This window comes from Aquarana catesbeiana, linkage group LG09, assembly GCF_042186555.1.
Source record: "Aquarana catesbeiana isolate 2022-GZ linkage group LG09, ASM4218655v1, whole genome shotgun sequence".
Lineage (NCBI taxonomy): Eukaryota > Metazoa > Chordata > Amphibia > Anura > Ranidae > Aquarana > Aquarana catesbeiana.
Window position 1 is genome coordinate 96,585,559 of NC_133332.1, and position 24,452 is coordinate 96,610,010.

Genomic DNA, 24,452 nt, shown 5'->3' on the forward strand with positions numbered 1-24,452 from the left:
CTCCTCATCAGTGTCACCTACCAGTGCCCATTAGTACCTCCTCATCAGTGTCACCTATCAGTGCCGCCTCATCAGTGCCTCTTGATCATTGCCCACCAGTGCAAAATTTTATAACAAAATAAGAAAAAGTTTAGTTTTTTTTCAACATTTTTTTTTTTTCATTTGTTTAGCAAAAAATAAAAATCCCAGTAATGATTAAATACCACCAAAAGAAATCTCGAACAAAATGATAAAAAGTTCATATTGGTAGAGAGTAGCATGACCGCACAACTGTCATTCAAAGTGTAACAGCGCTGAAAACTGAACATTGGCCTGGGCAGGAATGGGGGGAGTGCCCTGTAGCCAAGTGGTTAAATATTGAGGGTTTAATATCACTTTAATACTAAATATTTTGATAGATTTTTGTTATTATTATTAAAGCAGAGTTTAGTGTCACTTTAAGTTTAGATGAGGCATGCCAACACAGGGGAGCTTCCCAGCACAGAGACATCACATAGGAAATGGGTGAGCCTCCCAGCACACACACACATCGCACACTGAGCAGCGATCGCAGACATTGTACGGTGCGGTGTGATTGACATGTGACGTCAGTGTGCGGGGCGGGGCGTTGTGTTGCTGAGCAGGGAAGGGATCCGGTGGCAGTGGCGGTGGCGGGTGCACAGCGCTGTGTCTGGGAGGATCTGGATGCAGTATGTAGGGAGAGAAGAAGACGGGGATCCGGGCACATCGTTATCTATCGGGACGCCTCCTCCTGGAACCTTCCTCCTCCTTGGATTACAAGCAGCACTGGTGGGGTGAGCCGGGAGAACCCCCCACATTGCTCTGACATGTCCCCCCAGATGCGGAGCCCCCTCGGTGCTCACCCCCGGATCCTGTGCCAGCTGCGGGATTAAAGGGATCCGGACAGCGGGGATCTCTCCAAGAAGTCCGGACTGATCTCCAGGTAAGGGGGCAGGGTGCAGTCATTGGAGGTCATGCACTGGTTCCCCAATGACAGCCATCCCCTGCTGAGAAAAGTATAGCCTAGGACACAGCTGGTGGAGATCCCTCCCTATGACTGATCCATGATGGGGAACACCTGAACTCCAATCATCACCAATGGATTGGGAAGATCACCTCTATTGAATAGGTCAGATCCTCTAATTAACAAAGTGGTGCAAAGTGCTGTAACCCGTAGCAACTAAAACCATCGGTCAGCGTCCGATCTTTAAAAGATTGATTGGTTGCTGAGGGTTATCACACTTTGCTTGTAATGCAATCAAAACCTTCGCTGTCTGGTCCAAGCCCCCCTCCCCCCCAGTGTGGTTGCCGGGGGTTACTGCTTTAATTTTAATTACATTTTAATGATCTCTTCATTGGTTGCCCTAGGATCAGTGTCGGTGTGATCCTCAGAAAGGCCTTATAGCACTCCTCTTAGGGATCCCGATGTAATCACAGCAGAATATCCTATAGCAGGGAATAAACTGCTTTATTGCATCCAGAGTAAGTCCATATAGGAGGTATATACAGTACATAGCACACTATAGGAGGTATATACCGTACATAGCACACTATAGGAGGTATATACCGTACATAGCACACTATAGGAGGTATATACAGTACAAAGCACACTATAGGAGATATATACAGTACAAAGCACACTATAGGAGGTATATACAGTACATAGCACACTATAGGAGGTATATACAGTACAAAGCACACTATAGGAGGTATATACAGTACAAAGCACACTATAGGAGGTATATACACAAGTAACACACTATAGGAGTCTGCCAACTGCTGCAATTAAAACCCCTTTTACACCCAACTCTGGCAACTATGACAGGTTATGTAAAGCAAACCCTTGAGACATCCCCCCACCTTTCCAGTCTCAGGCTGGCTTCTATAGCAGGAGCTCCATCCATTTATCTCCCAACATTTCCATTGTAGTCTATGGGGAATCTATCTCTAGCAATAGAAAAGGCTGGTTAATAGGAGACAGAGAGACTATGTCATAACGAGAGAGCAAGAGATGCCCACGTATGCATGGAAAAGAGCTGCTTTCAATGGGCAAATTAGCACTTCCACCTTTTAAAAAGCGATATTTTCCGGCTGGGCAGCGAATTGCGTTTTCCACATGAGGAGATCCCTGATTAACATGTTGTGATTCCAGAGATGCAAGAGGGGTGCAGATTAATGGGGTACAGGTAGATTTTTTTTTTTCCCCAGTTTATATGCTGCTAGCTCTCCATAGTCTTCATAAACTGCAGTTGAGTATGAAATGGTATATTGTATAAATTATATTAGAACTCTGTATAAAATATTTTTTTTTTTTTACTATCTGTACAGCCTTTGATGGCTATACAGGCATTTACACTATACCGACCCAGAATAATATTTCATGATAACACCATCCAATTAGCACGTTACATCTTGCAGACTACGAACACACTGCCTTGACAGTGATTGGGTTTGGTTACATATCCATTTATCGATTGGAGAGTGTCTGATAAAGGTTATATGATCAGAGAGCAGTCTCTTGGGGCAAATGACGTAAAGGGGGTGGGGGTGGGGGGTAATATGGAATTCCATAGGGCTGATATTTAGCAAAGAAGGGAGGGTTAAGTCAAAGGAGAACCCAGGGTTTGGCAAGGGTGGGTTATGTCATTGGTGGGTGTGAAGAAATCTGGGACAGTTTTGGATAACCTTTTGGAAATCAGATTGGGCACAGCGAAGATAGCTGGATTTAGTAATCACAAATAATAGGAGGTGACATTGAAGTTGGAAGATGATACAATTATAAGAGACATGTGAGATTATAATAAAAAATGATATAACTGAAAGGGGCAGTTGGGCAAATAACATGTAACAAAAAGAGGTTACTGCCAAATTCCAGATTATTATGGAGCATTCGTTCCTATAAAGGGAAAGGGGGCACGTTTAATGGCATAGACGGGAGGGGGAGGTTAGTGTATGGTAAAGATGGATCAAGAATAATCTGCTATTTTTAATGAGATTATACATTTATAGTAAAGTTGGCACTAAAGGATCACATATATCCATAAAGCATAAATGGGTGTGGGTTCTATAATGGAGATGCATCAAATGTACCTGGAATCCGATATGCTGCCAATGCAAGGTTGTTAATATTGCATGATACTGTGGAGCTAGATTGTAGGCACAGAGCCTAAATACAGGTATAGCCAGGGGGTGCACAAATTGATACAGGATTCAGAAGCCACTCAGTTCAGTCTGGGAGCCGGTAGGCGTCTTTGGGAAGCCAGGGACTCTCTTAATCAGTAAAGCAATGCGAAGAGGAATCTTAGGCAAAGTGCTGTAACTCGTAAAAATTTATTAGAATTAAGCTTTCATTCATTTCCAGTAACTCAGATCAGGCCAGTTGGAATGGGGTACTGCTCTCTGTATATCATCATGGAGCTTTGCATGTTTTCATCAATCACAACATAAAAGGTTCCAGGAATCTATGCAGGAATTTATCCCTACCCAAGTATATACCAGTGCAACTGAACCCCCCCCAAATCACCACTGATCTCATCCCTATCCTCCCCATTCCCCCATCACCTATGCAGCAGAGTTGATGGGGAGGGGGGGGGGGGGATTGGGATAAAATCAGTGACGGTGGTGGTGGAGGAGGATGGCACTGCCACCCCCCTCACCACTACTGCTGTCACTGATCCCACCACTGCCAATTATCCCACCCCCCTCACCATCTCCACTGATTTCACCACCACTGCTGCCACTGATCCCACCCCCTTCACCACCACCACCACCACTGCTGCCACTGATCCCACCCCCCTCACCACCACCACTGCTGCCACTGATCCCACCCCCCTCACCACCACCACTGCTGCCACTGATCCCACCCCCCTCACCACCACCGCTGCCACTGATCCCACCCCCCTCACCACCACCACTGATTTCACCACCACCGCTGCCACTGATCCCACCACCCTCACCATAACTGCTGCCACTGATCCCATCCCCCTCACCACCATCACCACCACCGCTGCCACTGATCCCAACACCACCACTGATTTCACCACCACCGCTGTCACTGATCCCACCCCCCTCACCACCACCACTGATTTCACTACCACCGCTGCCACTGATCCCACCACCCTCACCACCACCACCACTGATTTCACCACCACCGCTGCCACTGATCCCACCCCCCTCACCACCACCACCACCACTGATTTCACCACCACCGCTGCCACTGATCCCACCCCCCTCACCACCACCACCACCACCACCACCACTGATTTCACCACCACCGCTGCCACTGATCCCACCCCCCTCACCACCACCACCACCACCACTGATTTCACCACCACCGCTGCCACTGATCCCACCCCCCTCACCACCACCACCACCACCACTGATTTCACCACCACCGCTGCCACTGATCCCACCCCCCTCACCACCACCACCACCACCACTGATTTCACCACCACCGCTGCCACTGATCCCACCCCCCTCACCACCACCACCACCACCACTGATTTCACCACCACCGCTGCCACTGATCCCACCCCCCTCACCACCACCACCACTGATTTCACCACCACCGCTGCCACTGATCCCACCCCCCTCACCACCACCACCATTGATTTCACCACCACCGCTGCCACTGATCCCACCCCCCCTCACCACCACCACCACTGATTTCACCGCCACCGCTGCCACTGATCCCACCCCTCTCACCACCACTGTCACTGATCCCATCCACTGCTGCAACTGATCCCATCCCCCTCACCACCACCACTGTCACTGATCCCATCCACTGCTGCAACTGATCCCATCCCCCTTAGCCCCACTGACTCCTCCCCCCTCACCACAACCACTGCCACTGATCCAGTGGTGAAACTACCAGGGTTGCAAAGGTCACACTTGTGACCGGGCCCTGGTGTTCTGCCACTGTGGGGGGCCCAGGAGGACAGAAATGGCAGGCTATCTGTGCTGTAAAAAACAAGTATTTTTCTTCTGTCTGTATGTCCATGACAGGAGAAGAGTGTTATGGCTATGCAGTAGTGTAGGCTCCGAACTGCTGCTACATCTTGGGCGGCAGGGGGCGGGTCCGGCTGTGGCAGTGTAGAAGGCCGATCCCTGGCTAGGAATATAGCAGCAGAGGTGGCTGACCTGAGTGAAGGAGGATCCCGCAGCTTGGGCTAATGGTTAAATTTAACATACTAGGCAAACGTTGGGGCTGTGGCAGGGAGAGGGAATAGGGCGGCCATGAGGAGAGCCGTGTCCTAACACCGACATTATGGGAACGGCTGGTCCGCATGGCAGGGATCAATGACAGCCATCACTCCTCAGGGCTCTCTGTAAGGGGCACTTTGGATGTACTATCCCTTAGTGCCTCCAGAGTGCCCCTTTACATCCTCTGCCAGAGTGCTCGCTTAGTACCTCCAAAGTGGCCCTTTACATTCTCCAGGGTGCCCCTTTACATCCTCTGCCAGAGTGCCCCCTTGTACTAAGGGCGCATTCTGGAGGAGGATGTAAGGGGGCACTCTGGAGGAGGAGGCTGAAGTAAGGGGGCACATTCATGGTGTTTTGCATCGGGGCCCAGAAAGTTCTAGTTACGCCTCTGGTGTGGACTTTGACTAATCTGTTGTGGATAGTGGGCATGCTACACACACCCAAAATAACAACATAATATTTTGGGTGTGTGTAGTATGCCCAGCCCCTCCTCCCCTACCCTGAGATTTACTGGCAATTCCTGGCTGTTTTGACAGCCGAAGTATGTTTCTTTTACACAGCAGATCCTTCTTGCTCATCAGTATCAATCGGAACATTATCTGCAGTGTCAAGAAGAGTTGTCATTATTAATGCTTCATGTAACTTCTCTAGTTCATTCATAGCAGATTAAATCAGTGACCTTTGATCTGCATATGTTTTCAAGTAAGTTAAAGTGGATATAAACTTCATTCATGAAATTTGAGCTGGGCACATCTATCTGCAGTGTTTTCTTATCTCTCTTCAAAGTCCTAAGCCTCATGGCTTTCTTCTGGCCCATTCCTCTGTTATCAGCATGATATCTTCTGACAAGTTCTCTGTCAACTGTGATAAAACCAGCCTGAAATTTGTGTCAGGGAGGGTGCAATAAGTAGATTAACAGAGAGCTAGTCTATTCACAGCACAGCTCTGTAAGTCTCTGCCTATGTGGGTGGGTGGGGGGAGCCTGCCTTTCCTCCAATCAGCTGTCTCACAGTGTATGGAAAGAATCCACACCCACAGGTGATTCGGGAAGAGAAAATCTCTAACAGGATGTGCACTTTCTAAACAGTATATAAAGCTGAAGACAGCAGATATACAAGTAAAACTTATGTAGGGAGATTTGTTTCATCTCTGTGTATCATCTGAGGCTGTTCACTTCACTGGGTATATGTGAGGGTTTACATCCACTTTAAAGTAAAACTATAGGCAAAACTTTCTGAGCCAGAAGTGGAAACGGCTACCTGTCAAAACCAAGTATACCCCCCCCCCCCCAAAAAAAAGTGTTCTATTTTTTTCTCATTAATATTTAAACTCTTTGGTTTTGATTTTGTTTGCTTTGTTCTTTAGATTTTTCAGTGACAAATGTAAAACAAAAAAAAAGGGCAAACTTGAAGAAAAAATGCCGTTATTTTATTTTTAAATCACTTTGCTATGTTTTATAATAGAAACAACATTCTAACGTCAGTATAAACAGGAACAATTATAGAATAAAATGTGTACATTTCATAGACAAGAACATTTGTTTTAAAATTAGTGCTGGTCAAACTAGAAAAAAACACTTTTTTTTTTTTTTTTTTTATATCTTTTGTCTCTAGATTGCACAGAAAAACAATATTGACAATATATATTCTCAAACAAAGAATATATGTATTACATTACTTTATCTTAAAAAGGTCCTGCTTGTTTGTTTGGTTTTTTTTGGGGTTTTTTTTTGTTATTTTTCCCATCCCCCTTATCTGTTTCTTCAAAACGCATGCTCACTTGTCCATTGTATCCATTGTTGTCCCACTGTGTTCTGCTGCCACATTGCCACCTTCACTTCGTACATCGTCAGGAGCTGGCTGTCTCTTCTGGGATCATGAAGCCAGCCCCCTGATGATGCTCTGCCAGGTCCTCCCTTCAGTCTCTGTCCACCTGCTCATACAGTCTACTGGAACATGTAATGGAGTATTCCAGGAGGCTTTTATGTCTTTTATATATTGCAAGATAGGGAGTGAGGGAAAACTCAATTTTGGGAGCAGGTTAACTTTAAAGTCATCGACCAATCAATAGACCAACAGTTGAAATTTAGACATTGCTGTGGTCAATAAGGGGTATACAGGTACAAAAGTTGAACCTGTAAAAAGAGACTCTGTCACTCAGCCCTAAATAGACAGTGTAGACTGAGTCACTTTAAGCATAATGGCTATCTGGCTCCTCAAATGTATTCAGCCTTGATGAATGTGAGGTTATTAAAAATGAATTAAAGAGAACCTGTCGCAAGGAAAATTTCTCCAAACTCTTACAGCATAGGATACCCATTTGTCAGGTGTCCAGTCATGCTGTTCCTCTGGCTTAGCAAGTGAATCACTGACCTTGAACAAGCATGAGGTTTGACTTCACTGGCGGCACTTGTTTTCAGGCACTGACTCACTAATTCTTGAAGCCAGAGGATCATCATTGCAGTCTGAAACTAGAAACATTTGTAGGAGTTCATCAATGGAATTTCTGTGTCCATATTATGGGTCTGCTTAAAAATAACTGAGTTCTGAGTTTGGAATGAATGTGTTTTACCGTTGTTTTATTTATTTTTATTTTGGCTTACTAGAATTGCTAGTAACATTGTTTCTCATGTTGTATGTACTCTGTTTTGTTAAACTACGGGGCTTGATCTACTAAACTGTAAATTGAACCTTTTTTTGATTTCTATAACTAAAGGCAAAATAGTTTTTTCTAGTTTTGGATGGATGGAGAGGGATTAGAACACTGGTCAGGTTTTTATTGCTGCCTGTCCCCATTAGGGAGATTCACCCCCTCTATTTGTCCTGGTGATGGTGATCACCAAAGGTTAATGTCAAAGAAAATCCCAAATCTTGAGCTGTCAGTAGAATAGGAATCAAGTCTTCCTATGGGGACCCTGGTGGCAACCAAGGATTCCCTCACTTTGTAGGGATTTCTTCTCACTTTCTGTTTTGGAAATGGGACAGGAATCAAAGGGAAATCTCCCCAATGGAACACAACAAGGAAAAAAGTTTTGCCTTTAGTTCTACAGTACTTTAAACATCTAAATGAGGCGAGAAGCTCTTTTATTTTTAAAGTGATTATAAAGGAAATTAAAAAACAAAAAACAAACATCTTGATACTTACCTGCTCTGTCTAATAGAATTGCACAGAGCAGCCGCGAACCTCCTCTTCATGGGTCCCCTGCCAGTGCTCTTGGCCCCTCCCCTCGTTCCAGTGCCCCCACAGGAAGCCGCTTCCTATGGGGGCACTTGTGCATGCTCACACCTGAGCCCAGCTGCTGTGTAAATTGACACAGACAGCGGGACTTGGCCCTGCCCCCCACTCCTTTTGTTACTGACTGACAGCAGCTGGAGCAATTGGCTCCTGGTGCCCCAGAAAAGCTGTTGAGACACGGAAGTGGGGGGAGAGAAGAGCTGCAGATTTGTACAGTGCTGGATTGAATGAGGGCTTGGGTAAGTAAAAGAGGAGGGGGTGTGAGGGGCCAGAACAGTGCCTAATCACTTTTTATCTTAAAGTGGTTGTGAAGACAGAAGGTTTTTTTGTAATCTTAATGCATGTGGGGCTGGGCTGCAGCTCGGCTCGGGTGCCCCCATAGCAACTACATGGCAAATGAGGTTTAATGTAGAAAAATGTAAAATAATGCATTTGGGTGGCAAAAATATGAATGCAATCTATACACTGGGGGAGAACCTCTGGGGGAATCTAGGATGGAAAAGGACTTGGAGGTCCTAGTAGATGACAGGCTCAGCAATGGCATGCAATGCCAAGCTGCTGCTATCAAAGCAAACAGAATATTGGCATGCATTAAAAAGGGGACCAACTCCAGAAATAAAATAATTGTCCCGCTCTACAAGACTCTGGTCCGGCCTCACCTGGAGTATGCTGTCCAGTTCTTGGCACCAGTCGTCAGGAAGGATGTACTGGAAATGGAGCGAGTACAAAGAAGGGCAACAGTTAATAAAGGGTCTGGAAGATATTGGTAATGAGGAAAGGTTGCGAGCACTGAACTTATTCTCTCTGGAGAAGAGACGCTTGAGAGGGGATATGATTTCAATATACAAATGCCATACTGGTGACCCCACAATAGGGATAAAACTTTTTTGCAGAAGGGAGATTAACAAGACACGCGGCCACTCATTAAAATTAGAAGAAAAGAGGTTTAACCTTGAACTATGTAGAGGGTTCTTTACTGTAAGAGCAGCAAGGTTGTGGAATTCCCTTACACATGCGGTGGTCTCAGCGGGGAGCATCGATAGTTTCACAAAACTATTAGATAAGCACCTGAACGACCACAACATACAGGGATATACAATGCAATACTGACATATAATCACACACATAGGTTGGACTTGTGTGTTTTTTTTTTTTTTTTTCAAACTCGCCTACTATGTAACTATGTAACTACAACTACTTATAGCCCGAGGGGACTTCGCGAGTCACATCACAAAAAATGTATTTTCATAAAATTTTTGTTTTTTTTGTTTTACAGAGAATTCACACATATCAAAACATGAGTATCATATAATATATCAACAGTAAAAAGTACACACGTCACATTACTGTATACAATTTTGGAAAAACCTTGCGCAAGATAGATTTGTCCATGACAAAATCCATTGGCAAATATGAGGAATAGTGCTGAAATTCTCAATGTGTTTCGCGAGATAGAAAAACTCGCTTCCTCAGGAGAAGCACTCAAACATATCTGGAGATAAAAAAAAACACATGTGAGAAAAAAAAAGAAGCTGACCAAAACATCCGATCTCACCATGTTGCTTTGCAAACAGTAGAAGGTTATTATATGTGCAAAATGATATAAACGTAGATAAAATCAAATAAATCCTCCAAATGTGTGCAGCATAGGGCCTCGGATGGATCCCCTCACAGGTCCACAAACATCCCCCCCCCCCCCCCCCCCCGGGATTTGAGGGAGGATAGGGGGAGGGGCCAGACACAAATTTGTCTAGCCACCTAACAACCCTACTGTGCCAGGTGGTGAGGGCACTCAACAAGGGGGAGGGGCCAGGAGTGCCAAAGAGGGACCTGAGAAGAGGAGGATCTGGGCTGCTTTGTGCAAAACCAACTGCACAGAGAAGGTAAGAATGACATGTTTGTTATTTTGTAACAAAAAAAAAAGGAGACTTTAGTATCACTTTAATGCAAGGAATTCATTAAGGTAAAACATTTTTAGGCTTTAGAACCACTTTAATTCACTTGCATTTAATACGATTGAATGGAACACTGTTGCGTTGTACAAATTTGTTGCAATATTTTAATCACTGGGACTGTCCAGCCACAGTATAATGATGTCTAGGCAAGGGAAAAGCCAGTTGTCCCTGACTAGCACCCACTATCTTAATGTCATGAGACGTACAGGGCATGATGGTCTTATATAGATGCCTATGTAGGTCCTCTGGGGCCTGTAAAGCTTTAGTGACCCCAGTTCTTCTTCTCCTGGAATTAGGGATGCTAGAGGTTATAAAGGTAACTGCTGCTACAACACATCTCTGTACATTGGATATTTTATTGTAGTGTATTGATTTGATACTATAAAATTAGCTCTACTTAACTAAGATGTGTTTGGTTTTAGTAATAAAAGAGAAAATAGGCATGTCTGGGTTTGGACACAGTGGGTAGGGCTTAAAGGGGTACCATTGTAGATCTACAATATTACTCTACCTGATATATTTCAAGCCTACGTGACTCAATTTCATGTTCTTAAGCCTTTTTGAAGTAACAGTATGTAAACTCTAAGGCTTTTTAAACACTTGGTGTTTCCCAAATGTGCAATAAAGTGTGTAGAAAATGTGCGTTTTGGAAACGTGCAGAAAACAGGCGTCACACTTCCATTAATTGTCCATGACACCCCAAGTGTAGGTAGCAGGCTTGCATTTTGCCAGTAAAGACGCTACAAACATGCAGTAAAAAAAATGCATAGGGTAGCCTACTCAAGTGAATGAGCATCCCTATGTATGACAAATGGAAACGCTCCAAAACGCACAAAAAAAAGAGGAAAAACATAAGCCGGTTCCTGCTAAGCTCAGGTGTGAATCTGGCCCTGTAACTGGCCTTACAAATAAAAATCTGAATTTTTTAAAAGTTTCTCTGATCCTCACTCTCCTTTTTATTAGACTAACATGCACATCATCTACGCAGTCCTTGTCAGTTGAGATGAATCATTTTCCGGCCCACTGAATGACTTGTGATTCAGAAGCTGGTCCGCCATTATGAATATTTGAGCAATACATGATCCAATTTTTGTATACTCATTTGTATCGTGTGACAGTCTCTTTTGGTATATTTTTCTATATACATATACTGTGTATAAAATGTTGTTTTTTATGAACCTTTTTAATTTATTTTACTCATGACTAAAGATTTACAGAACATTATGGGATATAAAAAGGGACCAAACCATAGTAGTTATCTGCCCCCCTGGTCCCACTGTCCTGTCTCAATCTCCGGTTCTAAGCCCCGGTATTTCCGCGCCAGGAGTCCGGGGCTTAGAAATCCTCTCTGCAGCCATGCGTCTTCTTCATAGCTGACAGGACAGGCTATGCGGCTGCTGATTGGTCAGCACCACCCATGTGATGTCGTTGACCAATTAGAATGCTGTAAAACGTCCCTCCTGACGAGGGACGTTTTGAACATTTAGCAGCTCGGGATTTCTAAGCCCCACACACCTGGTGCGGATATACCAGGGCTTAGAACCAGAAATTGCAGCGATCCAGGTCAGCGGGACCGTGGGGGGCGAGGAGGAGGACCTGTGTAAGTTCACCTTGCAGAGTTTTTTGTAAAGGGGAAGTTACCCTTTTACGTTATTATTGATTAGTTATTTCAGATTTTCGAATTTTCTGGTTTTTGGATTTCCGAATTTTCAAATTGCCGAATTTAGGGATTTACGAATATTTGGAAAAATTTGTTAAACGGGTTTTCGTTAATTTAAATATTAACGAATTTGTCAAAATTCATTTAAAAAAAGAATTTGGAACGAAACATGTCTAGCTTGAGCTATTGAGCTCTGTAAATAGGCTTTTTACAAAAGAAGGGCAACAGCGGTCCTAAAAACACAAGAAAAGGAACCCAAATTTCCACCAGTTAGCTCAGGAGACTAGAAAATATTAATGTGCAATATTTTAATATTACCGGCCAAAAATAGTTTTTTTTTAATGTATCTTTGAGAAAAAAAAGCTAGTATTTTTGATACATTTGCTTTCTAATTCTGTGCCAATTTCCTTGTCTGTCCATCACAGCCATTCTCTGTATGTGTCCTTTCATTAATGTGTAGCTGAATGTATCGATGTATTACAGGATAAAGATAAGAGAAGCCAGCAAAGACCTTCATGACCTGTATAAATCGTCCCTATGGTAAAGACTGTAACAATCTGCTTTTGAAGTGAAAACCTGTAAAAATATGACAGCTGCCATTGCTAACTTGTGTGTGAAGGGACAAGCTTTGGGCATGTCATCTGTATATTTCATTCACAAATTAATAAGAGTGGGGGAGATTTACTAAAACCAGTGCAGCTGTGTATAGCAACCAATGAACTGCTAACTTTAGCTTGTTCAACTAGGATTTGACAAAAAAAACTGGAAGCTGATTGGTAACAATGCACAACAGCACCTGATTCGGTGTGCACCAGTTTTAGGAAATCTCCCCCATTGACTGAAGCATGCAACCAGTAGGGTGTTGGGACATCTAATATGCCTATGCAGGTCAGTAATTGTACCAAGTAGTGAAGGAAGGACAAGAATGACAGCCCTGGAACTAGCACCAGTAAACAGAAGTTGGCAGTGGAAACAATCATGTTCGTGTTCTAACATAACTACTGAAATGTTGATGGCGATCGATGTACACAGAGACCCATAATACATCAGTCCAGAGAGCCTCATGGCCCTTTAACCTTTGTCATAGACCTAACTGTGGCCATTTTTAAGCTTTAGATAGAGCAGGGTAACTTCTGTCAAGTATGTTTTTTTTGTTTTTTTTTTTGGAACTTAATTGGCACGATTCCTCCTCCTGTCTCTGTGTACAAAAAGCAATAAAACATTGTCAGAAAATGTACAGTACCCCTTTCTAATTCTATTAATTGTATTCTGAAAAATTTCTCAAGTAGGAACACATAGTAATAAAAACCTGACAAAGACTCAATCACTCCCCTGCTATATCCAGAATTGGATTTGGATGGAGTTGGGATTTAAAGCTGATCTCCAGGCATATAAAAATATTCCTTTAGTGCTGTATTCATTATTAAATAAATGAATAAAAAAAATTATAATGTGTGTATGTATATATATATATGTATGTGTGTTTTTTATGATTTTATTTATTTATTTGTTTTTTATGCAAACAGTGCAAGTACCCAAATTTGACTTTGTATTGGCCTTTCGCAGTCCCTGTGCAACAGAGCTTAATGCAGGAGAGGAAAAAGCAGCATAAGCAGCCAATCAGTTCATGTGCTGATAAGTGTACTCCTAGGTGAAAAGAAGCAAAGTGACAGAGAGATGAGCTCATCACTGTATTGGTTCTCATTTATTGTTCAGTCACAGGTTGAGGACAGGTCCTAGGCTCAGAGGCTGTGGGTTAATTGATGCCAGCCGTCATTCAACCTGCAAGACTGGGGACATCTAGTGGCACAAAAGAAATATTGCCGGTAACAACTCTGCATTGAAAATGAGTACTGCAGCAAAAACTGCATTTTTATTTCATCTTTGATTTTATTTCATCACCGCAGGCGCCGATCACATGTGATCTCTGAGCAATGCGAGTTCAGCCATACAGTTGTATGACTGAACTCACATTGGTTTTGCACGTAAAATAGTGCAGAGACTTGTTTTTCCCCTCACTAGAATCAGATCGCATGGGTGTTCTCACCTATGCGATCTGATTCCTGTGCGAGTTCACAGTTCGCACTGCAATCTGTGAACTAAACTGGGGGTGTCATCAACTTTGTTAGTGACACCTGCAGCGGTTTGCACAAGGCAGTGTGAACTGCATGCAGGAGAGGAGCGATGCGGGAACTGGCGCTGGAATTGCTCTGGTTTCTGCATCGCTAGTGTGACTCCAGGGTTAATGGGCACTTTTTTGATTTGGCTAGAGGTCTGTTTTAAATACATTCTTACTTCTGAGGTCTATTCTAAAACAAAATACATTTTATATCAAGCTAATTACATTTATAACCATCTGAATATTCTATATTTTATAGCTGTTGGAAAATGTATACAAAATCATTTTCAGTCTTAAGGAATCCCTAAAAAAATTTAAAAAATTTGACAGCAAACCGCTATTTGTGTATATGTCCCAGGCCCTGTAGCAGCTGAATGTTCTGCTAGACATGATATTGCCCATCTGTGGATTAGTACATTCATGTATTTTGGTATTTGTTGTCTTTACAAGACCCTTACTTGGTCATCTTCTGAAAAAAGGTCATCCCTGGTTAGATTGAATGTTTTCTTTGCGAAGAGATACTAACACTATCTACTGTATAATGTAAAACCAACAAGGAGAGTAAGACCCTCTTGTATTATGCTTTCAGCAGCAGTTCACAAGCCAGGTTAACGGTTTAACTTTTGCTTGAGATTCCCGAGCAGCATAGATGATCTATGTATCTATAGGAAAGCCTTGGGTCTTAAAGGATCCGACCCCCCCCCCCCATAGTAAATGGCCTATGTATGTCTTATAGCAACACTGTCCTTAGTAATCCTACCCAGTGAACAGAAATTTTCATAGCAGGTAATACTACACATGCATCCCCTCACCGCCTAGCCATGGACACATCCCTCCCTCACCTACGCATTCATTGCTGTGTCATGTCACACATCCCACCTCCTCATATCATCCGTCACTACTATGGTGCTATCTCTGACACACACACAATTTATACATTTGGGGGGTGTGATGTCACCACTTGACGTTTTTTCCTGGTAGAACTATAATGGAAAATGCTGTAATGCCATCAGAAATCTAAAACTAATGGAGGTGATAAACTTTCATCAGTTACAAAATTTTTTTTTTGCCTGTGTTCCTCTAATGCCCCGTACTCACGATCGGACATTCTGACAAACAAAATCCATGGATTTTTTCCGACGGATGTTGGCTCAAACATGTCTTCCATACACACGGTCACACAAATCTTGTCAGAAATTCCGAACGTCAAGAACGCGGTGATGTACAACACGTAGAACAAGCTGAGAAAAATGAAATTCAATAGCAAGTGCGGCTCTTCTGCTTGATGCCGAGCATGCGTGGAACTTTGTGCATCGGAATTTACGACAACGGATTTTGTTGTCGGAAAATTTGAGACCCAGATCTCAAATTTTGTGTGATGGAAATTCCGATGGAAAATGTCCGATGGAGCCTACACATGGTTGGAAATTCCCACAACAAGCTCCCATCGAACATTTTCCATCAGAAAATCCGACCGTGTGTACAGGGCATAAGGCTCATTCTGGAACAAACATGTTATACTTATTGCTCTGTGTAGTGGTTTGGCACAGAGCAGCCCAGATCCTCCTCTTCTTGGGTCCTTGGCTGGAGTTCCTGGCTTCTCCCTCCTGTTGAGTACCCCCACAACAGGCAGCTTTCTATGGGGGCACCCGAGCCACATCTCCCTGTGTCCATTTAGACACAGCCGCGGCCCGGCCCCGTCCATTTCCCACCTAACTGGCTGACCGACTTTGATTGGCAGCAGTGGGAGCAAATGGCACCGCGCCGCTGTCTCAGCCAATGAGGAGGGGAGTCCTGGGCAGCCGACACGTTCCTGCAACATCGCTGGATCTAGAAGGGGCTCAGGTAAGTATTAGGGGGGCTACTGCACACATAAGTTTTTTTTTAATCTTAATGCATAGAATGCATTAAGATAAAAAAAAAAAAAAATATTCTGCCTTTACAACCACTTTAACATACACACCTGCATTGATTCTCATGAACAGGGTGCCATTTGCATGCGGCACGGAATCTGCACAGAGCTTGCTGCAAATTCGCAGTGCACAAGTGTGAACCGGGCTGAGTGACACTAGGCTCTTCTGCTGGTTACTTACATTCTGCACCATTTTCAGCGGCAAGGGAGTGACCCCTCACTAATCCAACCAGCAAGAGAACAAAGCAGATAATTGTTCATGTAGATTTTAGCGTTCCAGCGACAGGCCTGCAAGCATGACATGGGCCTAAGGAGCCCCATTGACGAGAACCAATGGGCTTGAACTTCCAGACCTGCACAACTACCCTACCTGGTACGTGGAAGTCCACTCTCCCTGTTGGATTATTTTGTATATTTTCTTATTGAGAATGCAGCAGCAATACATAGTCACATATATACTTAACAGCATACATAAATGTGGTGGCATTTCACTGTACATGAATCTCCTTAGTGGCTCTGCTATAAATATCTTCCGCCAGGATGACAACATTAAGCTCAAATTTAGCCTTGTTGCTGCGCAATGGGCATTAAAAAATATGGACCTCGCAATTCTAATGTCGAGAAGGGACATTCGTCACTCCATGCTGGTGATGGGAGCGGAGATTTTCACGATGGATTGTGATACCGCCCCATAAACGCTTCCACTTAGATATATATCTATTGACAAATACATATATATATATATTTTTTTTTTTTATTCCACTGTGTCCATGCTGCGGGAATGCAGAATTCGGAGGCATAAAAGCGCTCGGTACTTGGTAACACTCGTGAGACAGTTTGTAGAAAGAGTGTTTATTCACAGGCAAGGTTCCCAGCTGAGACACTGTTATTGTAAATATACATCTATGGAACATTGGCAGTGCCTCGTGCGTTTCCTTGGCAGATTCCGACTCAGCACCGCATAACTAGAGTACACAGGGGCAGCTCTATAAAGGGGCAAAAGGAGCATTTGCTGCAGGCGTGCCAACCAACTATTGTTTTTTTTGTTTTTTGTTTTTATTACTTTAATTTGTTAAACAAAATGATTTGTTTCTTTGTTGTAGTTGTATACTTGTTATTTGTTTTTATTTTTTGTTTTTTATCAAATCTGCGTAATGATCACATATACAAAAAGTTAGATAAAAACATTGTGATTATAATACCCTATATAAACAACTGGAACACTGGAAATGTATTGCCATATTTCACTCATCGACCTTCAAAATACTTTTTTTTTTTTTTCAGGGCCTTGCTGCTCAAGGACCCATAAAACTCCACTATTAGGAATCTAGAAATAAGGTGTATGATATTACTTATTCGAGGCAGCCTCCAATAAGTAAATACAGTAAATAAGAATCTGACAATAAAGCATGATAGCTGGCTATCATAAAATGGTTTATGTGTATGATTCCTGGTGGCCTAGGAATAAAAGGACCCATTTATTACAGAGAGCAGTATTTTATAGCTATGTATGTGATTAGGATCTACCCGATGAAAAAAAATCTTATTGGACCGTGGTAATGTGTTCATCTTGTTTCAGTGTACGACTTGTAAATATAGAAGTACATGGGATTAGGTAGCCATATTTGAATTCCTATTTGCACATACAGGTTCTGCTTCCTTCTTGGCAGCGCTGCGTTGCACGGTGACTCAACTTTACTGTTCTGCCCAGCGCTGTATCTTGGCCTAGGCCAACAAGGCCCAGGTCTAGGCTGGCAGCAGTTGTCCACTGGTATTCCAATGTAATCTCACATGGAGTACTTACCTGGGGTTCGGGACAGTTGATCACTCTAGGACACAAACCTCTTGTGTCCAAGAAAGTCATCTGTCCCTCACCATAGCTAATCATTCTATAAAGTGATTACATGTAAACATTGAGGATGGCTGCGTCTGCTGTCAGCCCTTCATTGCTTTGAACAGCCTGAGCAGCTTCAACTGTCTTCAAGCACCTGAAAATTTAACTGCAGGAGTCCACTGCAGTTGAGATGGAGCTCTAAGAGCAAAAGGTGGAGCATCATGAGGAAGGGGTGTGGTTTACAGATGACAGGGTGGGCATTAAACAGGAAGGGGTGTGGTCTTGACAGGAAGGGGTGGGTCATATTTAAATTAGGGGGTGCACAAGTTAATCAGGCTTAGGGCAGCACAAAACCCAAATACACCACTGGTTCTGCCCAGTTAAAGTCAAGTATGTGACTCAGACCTGACTGAGAAAAAGGACGACTCCTAATCGAACTGAGCTTATCTCTGCAGAATCTATCAAGATAAAAGGTTAGCATTGCTTTTGTGTTTTTAAAGGTGCAATCTCCATGGACGTCATTCTTGTCCAGCACTTGGTAGGTCACTGACTGTATACAGATCAAGGGTCCATAAGGCTCCATTCACACCAATTGTGTTTTTTCATGCTTTTTGCAAAAACACAAGACATTTTTTACATGGGTTCCTATGTAACACATTCAAATCAATGCATTTTTGCGCCTCTGCGTTTTTGGAAAGGGACAGGGGCCTTTTAAAATGCAAAATGGTGCTTTTTTTGGTTCAAAGTTAGACTTTAAGTCACAGAAAATTGCCACGGTTTGCAATTTTTAATCTACCCAACAACAAAGTTGTTGAAAAAAAAAAAAGTCTAAAAACCGCACATCGTAGCAAGATTTAAGTAAAATTGCAGTAAAATCATGGTGCAAAAAACACTGCAGAAACGCTCAAAAACTAACTGCATAGGTGCGAAAGGAGCCTAAAACGTAGCTGTCTGCATGCTTGCTTCAGGTCCCTCATCCCTTTCACTGTTTGGTTAGTTACTGACTTGATAAAAAATATTTTCCACTTTATTGGCCTTATGCTTGTTCCAGGTTAATGACTCCTTTAAAGCGGTAGTAGTAAAGTTTAAAAAAAAACAAACAAAAAAAAAAAAGAACCCTGCAAGGCATCGCATACTAGCACATAATAAAAGACTTAGCTTGAAGCGAAGCCCTCTGGCGGCTCGCCGTCTCCGCTGACAGGGCTTCCATATTCACCTGGTCTCCTTCCTTTCTTCAGCTGTGGCGGCTTGAATGGCCGAGCCGCGATGATGTCACTCCCTCGCATGTGCATGGTAGTCACTGTTTACGGCACAGGGCTCTGAAGGAATGGCACTGGTATGTCATTCCTTCAGAGCGCATGTGCCGGTGACTTCACTGGCTGCTGCTCCCTAGAATATCTCCTAAACCATGCATGTAAGCTTTATTATAAGCTTACCTGTCGGTTATTTATTTATTTTTTTTTTGTTCACTACCTCTTTTTAAAGTGGTAGTAAACGCTATCTTAACTTGTGCCTACAGGTAACCTCACAATCGGGCTTACCCATAGGTACAGTCAATATCTCCTAAACATGCACCGTTTAGGAGATATTTACATTGGCAAAAGCCAATTACGTCACCTGTGCATGCGCAGTGATGCTCTGCTTTCAGGGCACACAGCATGCCATGGAATGCAAAGCACCATGCCGTGGCTCCTGCACGCATGCGCTGGAGTGATATGCGCCAGCGATTCAAACATCTGGAGCTCACAAACCCAGAAAGAAGACCGGGTGAAGATGGAAGCCTCAGCAGCGGTGACGGCGTGCCCCTGCAGTGCATACTAGCACATTATGGCATAAACCTGAAGGGGGGCATTTTTTATATTTTGGCCGGTTTACTACCCCTTTTAGGAAGTAAAGCAAGGAGCTTGCACCTGCAAAACAGGTTGGCAATGCCAGCTACCAAATTTATGACAGATTTTTTTTTTAATCAAACTTTATAATCACTTTCCTTGATATACAGATGACCACTAGAGGGAATATGTAATAGAATGGTGCATATAAAGAAAATTCATAAAACCCCACATCAGACATTCCTTATACATGAAATGAAGGTTTAGGTAAAATTAAGGGAACTATAATCATGTATATATGTTTGTGTGTGTGTGTATATAATATATATATTATTTACAGTGTGTGTGTAAATAGATAGATATCTCACAAAAGTGAGTACACCCCTCACATTTTTTAAAATATTTTATTATATCTTTTCATGTGACAACAATGAAGAAATGACACTTTGCTACAATGTAAAGTAGTGAGTGTACAGCTTGTATAACAGTGTAAATTTGCTGTCTCCTCAAAATAACTCAACACACAGCCATTAATGTCTAAACCGCTGGCAACAAAAGTGAGTACACCACTATTTTGTGCCTTAACCCACATGGGCATTGAGTTCACCAGAGCTTCACAGGTTGCCACTGGAGTCCTCTTCCACTCCTCCATGATGACATCACAGAGCTGGTGGATGTTAGAGACCTTGCGCTCCTCCACCTACTGTTTGAGGATGCCTCACAGATGCTCAATAGGGTTTAGGTCTGGAGACATGCTTGGCCAGTCCATCACCTTTACCCTCAGCTTTTTTAGCAAAGCAGTGGTCATCTTAGAGGTGTGTTTGGGGTCGTTATCATATTGGAATACTGCCCTGCGGCCCAGTCTCAGAATGGAGGGGATCATACTCTGCTTCAGTATGTCACAGTACATGTTTACACTCATGGTTCCCTGAACTGTAGCTCCCCAGTGCCGGCAGCACTCATACAGCCCCAGACCATGACACTCCCACCACCATGCTTGACTGTAGGCAAGACACACTTGTCTTTGTACTTCTCACCTGGTTACCGCCACACACTCTTGACACCATCTGAACCAAATAAGTTTCTTGGTCTCAGTTACTGGTTCCAGTAATCCATGTCCTTAGTCTGCTTGTCTTCAGCAAACTGTTTTGCGGGCTTTCTTGTGCATCATTTTTTAGAAGAGGCTTCCTTCTGGAATGACAGCAATGCAGACCAATTTGATGCAGTGTGCGGCGTATGGTCTAAGCACTGACAGGCTGACACCCCCCCCCCCCCCCCAACCCCTTCAACCTCTGCAGCAATGCTGGCAGCACTCATACGTCTATTTCCCAAAGACAACCTCTGGATATGACACTGAGCACGGGCACTCAACTGCTTTGGTCAACCATGGCAAGGCCTGTTCTGAGTGGAATCTGTCCTGTTAAACCGCTGTATGGTCTTGGCCACCGTGCTGCAGCTCAGTTTCAGGGTCTTGGCAATCTTCTTATAGCCTAGGCCATATTTATGTAGAGTAACAATTCTTTTTTTCAGATCTTCAGAGAGTTCTTTGCCATGAGGTGCCATGTTGAACTTCCAGTGACCAGTATGAGAGAGTGAGAGCGATAACACCAAATTTAACACACCTGCTCCCTATTCACACCTGAGAGCTTGTAACATTAACGTGTCACATGACACCCTGGGGAGAGAAAATGGCTAATTGGGCCCAATGTGGACATTTTCACTTAGGGGCGTACTCACTTTTGCCAGCAGTTTAAACATAATGGCTGTGTGTTGAGCTATTTTGAGGGGACAGCAAATTTACATTGTTATACAAGCTGTACACTCACTACTTTACATTGTAGCAAACTGTCATTTCTTCAATCTTGTCACATGAAAAGATATAATAAAATATTTACAAAAATGTGAGGGGTGTACTCACTTTTGTGAGATACTGTGTGCGTGTGTGTGTATGTATGTGTGTATGTATATATACTGCTGAACCCGGGGACAAGAATTTATATTTTTCACGCTCAGATTATTTTAAGCCAGAACATTATATTCTCAGAATGCACTGTTTTTTTTTCTTAGGAGCTGCACTGAAAGCAAAATCAATGTTATCTATCTTTTGTAAACTACTAATCCTTTTCATACTTTGCGCAATAAACAAAAGCAGGCATGTTTGAAGTCCACCTGTAGTGGCATCCATGGTTCCCTCCATTGATGCAATGAGTAAATTTGGCCATCCAGGTACAGGAAGTGTTATTTGCGGGATTATTAAATGAGAGAATGAGAGAAACGATCTGCTGGCTTCAGTCACCATTAACCTCCCTGGCGGTATGATTATTTCAGATTTTAGGTGCTGAAAGCGGTACCATTATTTTGCACAGAAATTTGGCGTTTTATATTGTAGGCCTGTAATTCTTAGGAATAGTTCACTTAAATCTGTCCAAACAAGAGTCTAGTAGACATCCCGGGTATGATAAAGTTTGAAAAACGAAATAAAAAATTATAATATAATAAATAACTATAAATAATTAAAACACATAATAATATAATAATAATAAAAATTATATAATAATGTAATCAAATCAAAAACACTGAAATTTGCTCAGTTCCAGAATTTTAGCTTTTATTACTTTTAGTGTTTGATGACGGTTCTCCCCACAAATCACTATCGCTCAATTCTGCAAGTGATTATAATTTATTATCGCTTTTTTCTAGCTGGTCTAAAACCACTTTTGATGTAAAGAGACAGTTTTGGTTGCTATGGACAATCTCCAGTTTCCAGGCAGAAAGAACAGTTTTATATATATAAAACTGCATGCAGGACACTGGGCAGACCACTAGGGACAAAGGGGATGTGTAGTTATTTGATACAGTACTGTAATCTGTAAGATTACAGTATGCTGTATCTATACTGTGTGTTTCACTTTTGAATTTACCGCCGAACTCCGTCCCCGTGCGTCGCAACGCTCGCAGGGAACGGAGCTCGGCACTGTGAATCGAGCGAGACACGGCGGCTCGCCGATCACAGCGGGGAGACATCGCAGGAACCAGGGGACAAGGTAAGTAAACTCTTCCTGGATCCTGCGATGCAAGCCCGAGTCTGGCTCGGGGATACCGCTTTTGGTATGTAAAATCCACCCCGAGCCAGACTCGGGAATACCGCCAGGGGGGTTAACCACTTAAGCCCCCTACCTGACCAGAGCACTTTTTGCGATTCGGCACTGTGTCGCTGACAATTGCGCGTTCGTGCGATGTTGTACCCAAACAAAATTGACGTCCTTTTTTTCCCACAAATAGAGCTTTCTTTTGGTGGTATTTGATCGCCTCTGCGGTTTTTATTTTTTGCGCTATAGACAAAAAAAGAGCGACAATTTTGAAAAAAACTCAATATTTTTTACTTTTTTGCTATAATAAATATCCCCCAAAATTATATAATTTTTTTTTTTTTTTTTCCCTTGGTTTAGGCCGATATGTATTCTTCTACATACTTTTGGTAAAAAAAAAAAATCGCAATAAGCGTATATTGATTGGTTTGCACAAAATTTATAGCATCTACAAAATAGGTGATAGTTTTATGGCTTTTATTTTTATTTTTATTAGTAATGGCGGCGATCTGCCAACTGCATTGATTACTGTATTGATTACTGTGTAAATGACAGTGAAGAGGTTAACCACTAGGGGCGATCAAGGGGTTAAGTGTGTTCTAGGGAGTGATTCTAACTGTTAGGGGGCTGGGCTTTAACACACAGGACAGTGATCACTGCTCTCGATGACAGAGAGCTGTGATCTCTGTCCTGTCACTAGGCAGAATGGGGAAATTCTTTGTTTACCAAAGCATCTCCCCGTTCTTCCTCTTCGTGACACGATCGCGGGCACCCGGCAGACATCGAGTCCGCGGGACCCGCGGTCACGCTTCTTAAAGGGGACGTACCTGTATGCCCTTTTGCCTACCAGCGCCATTCTGCTGACGTACATCGGCGTGCTCTGGTCGGCAAGCGGTTAAGTTAAAAACAGACAGTGCCAGGTGTTGAGATCGGGAATGGTCAAAGTAGCTATAGCCAGGTATTGAGTTCACCACTGTGCATCAGTGTGCCCACACGCAAACACTTAACACCAAAGCCATCCTCCCTCTGAGTAGCAATGTCCCTTTCCCACACTGAACACCAGTGCTCCCACCACCAAGCAGGCATTTTTTTCTTCTGCTGTAACCACAGATGGTGTGCATTATTTTTATTTATTTTTTTTTTTTTTATTACTCCTAACCACTGGGGCCAAATGGTTTACATCCTGATGACAACAAACCCAAGGCATTTTTCCTGCTCTGACCAGCAGTATAAATATAAGGAGATCTATCTACACTATATTGTCAAAAGTATTGGGACGCCTGCCTTTACACGCACATGAACTTTAATGGCATCCCAGTCTTGGCCCGTAGGGTTCAGTGTTGCGTTGGCCCAACCTTTGCAGCTATAACACCTTTAACTCTTCTGGGAAGGCTGTCCACAAGGTTTAGGTGTGTCTATGGGAATGTTTGACCATTCTTCCAGAAGCGCATTTGTGAGGTCAGGCACTGATGTTGGATGAGAAGGCCTGGCTCACAGTCTCAGCTCTAATTCATCCCGAAGGTGTTCCATCAGGTTGAGGTCAGGACTCTGAGCCAACCAGTCAAGTTCCTACATTCCAAACTCGCTCATCCATGTCTTTATGGACCTTGCTTTGTGC

General features: G+C 43.1%; 1 protein-coding gene across 8 annotated transcripts in view; it reads left to right on the forward strand.

Annotated features, from left to right (window-relative positions):
- Window positions 1–499: 499 nt before the first annotated feature.
- Window positions 500–24,452, forward strand: part of LOC141107939 (leucine-rich repeat and fibronectin type III domain-containing protein 1-like protein) — a 920,596-nt gene continuing 896,643 nt past the window's right edge. For 6 of the 8 annotated variants that reach the window (XM_073599024.1, XM_073599022.1, XM_073599019.1 and 3 more), the window contains exon 1: window positions 500–943. The gene's annotated coding sequence lies outside the window, so the exon portion shown is untranslated. The other 2 variants (XM_073599025.1, XM_073599021.1) reach the window with 1 other exon arrangement.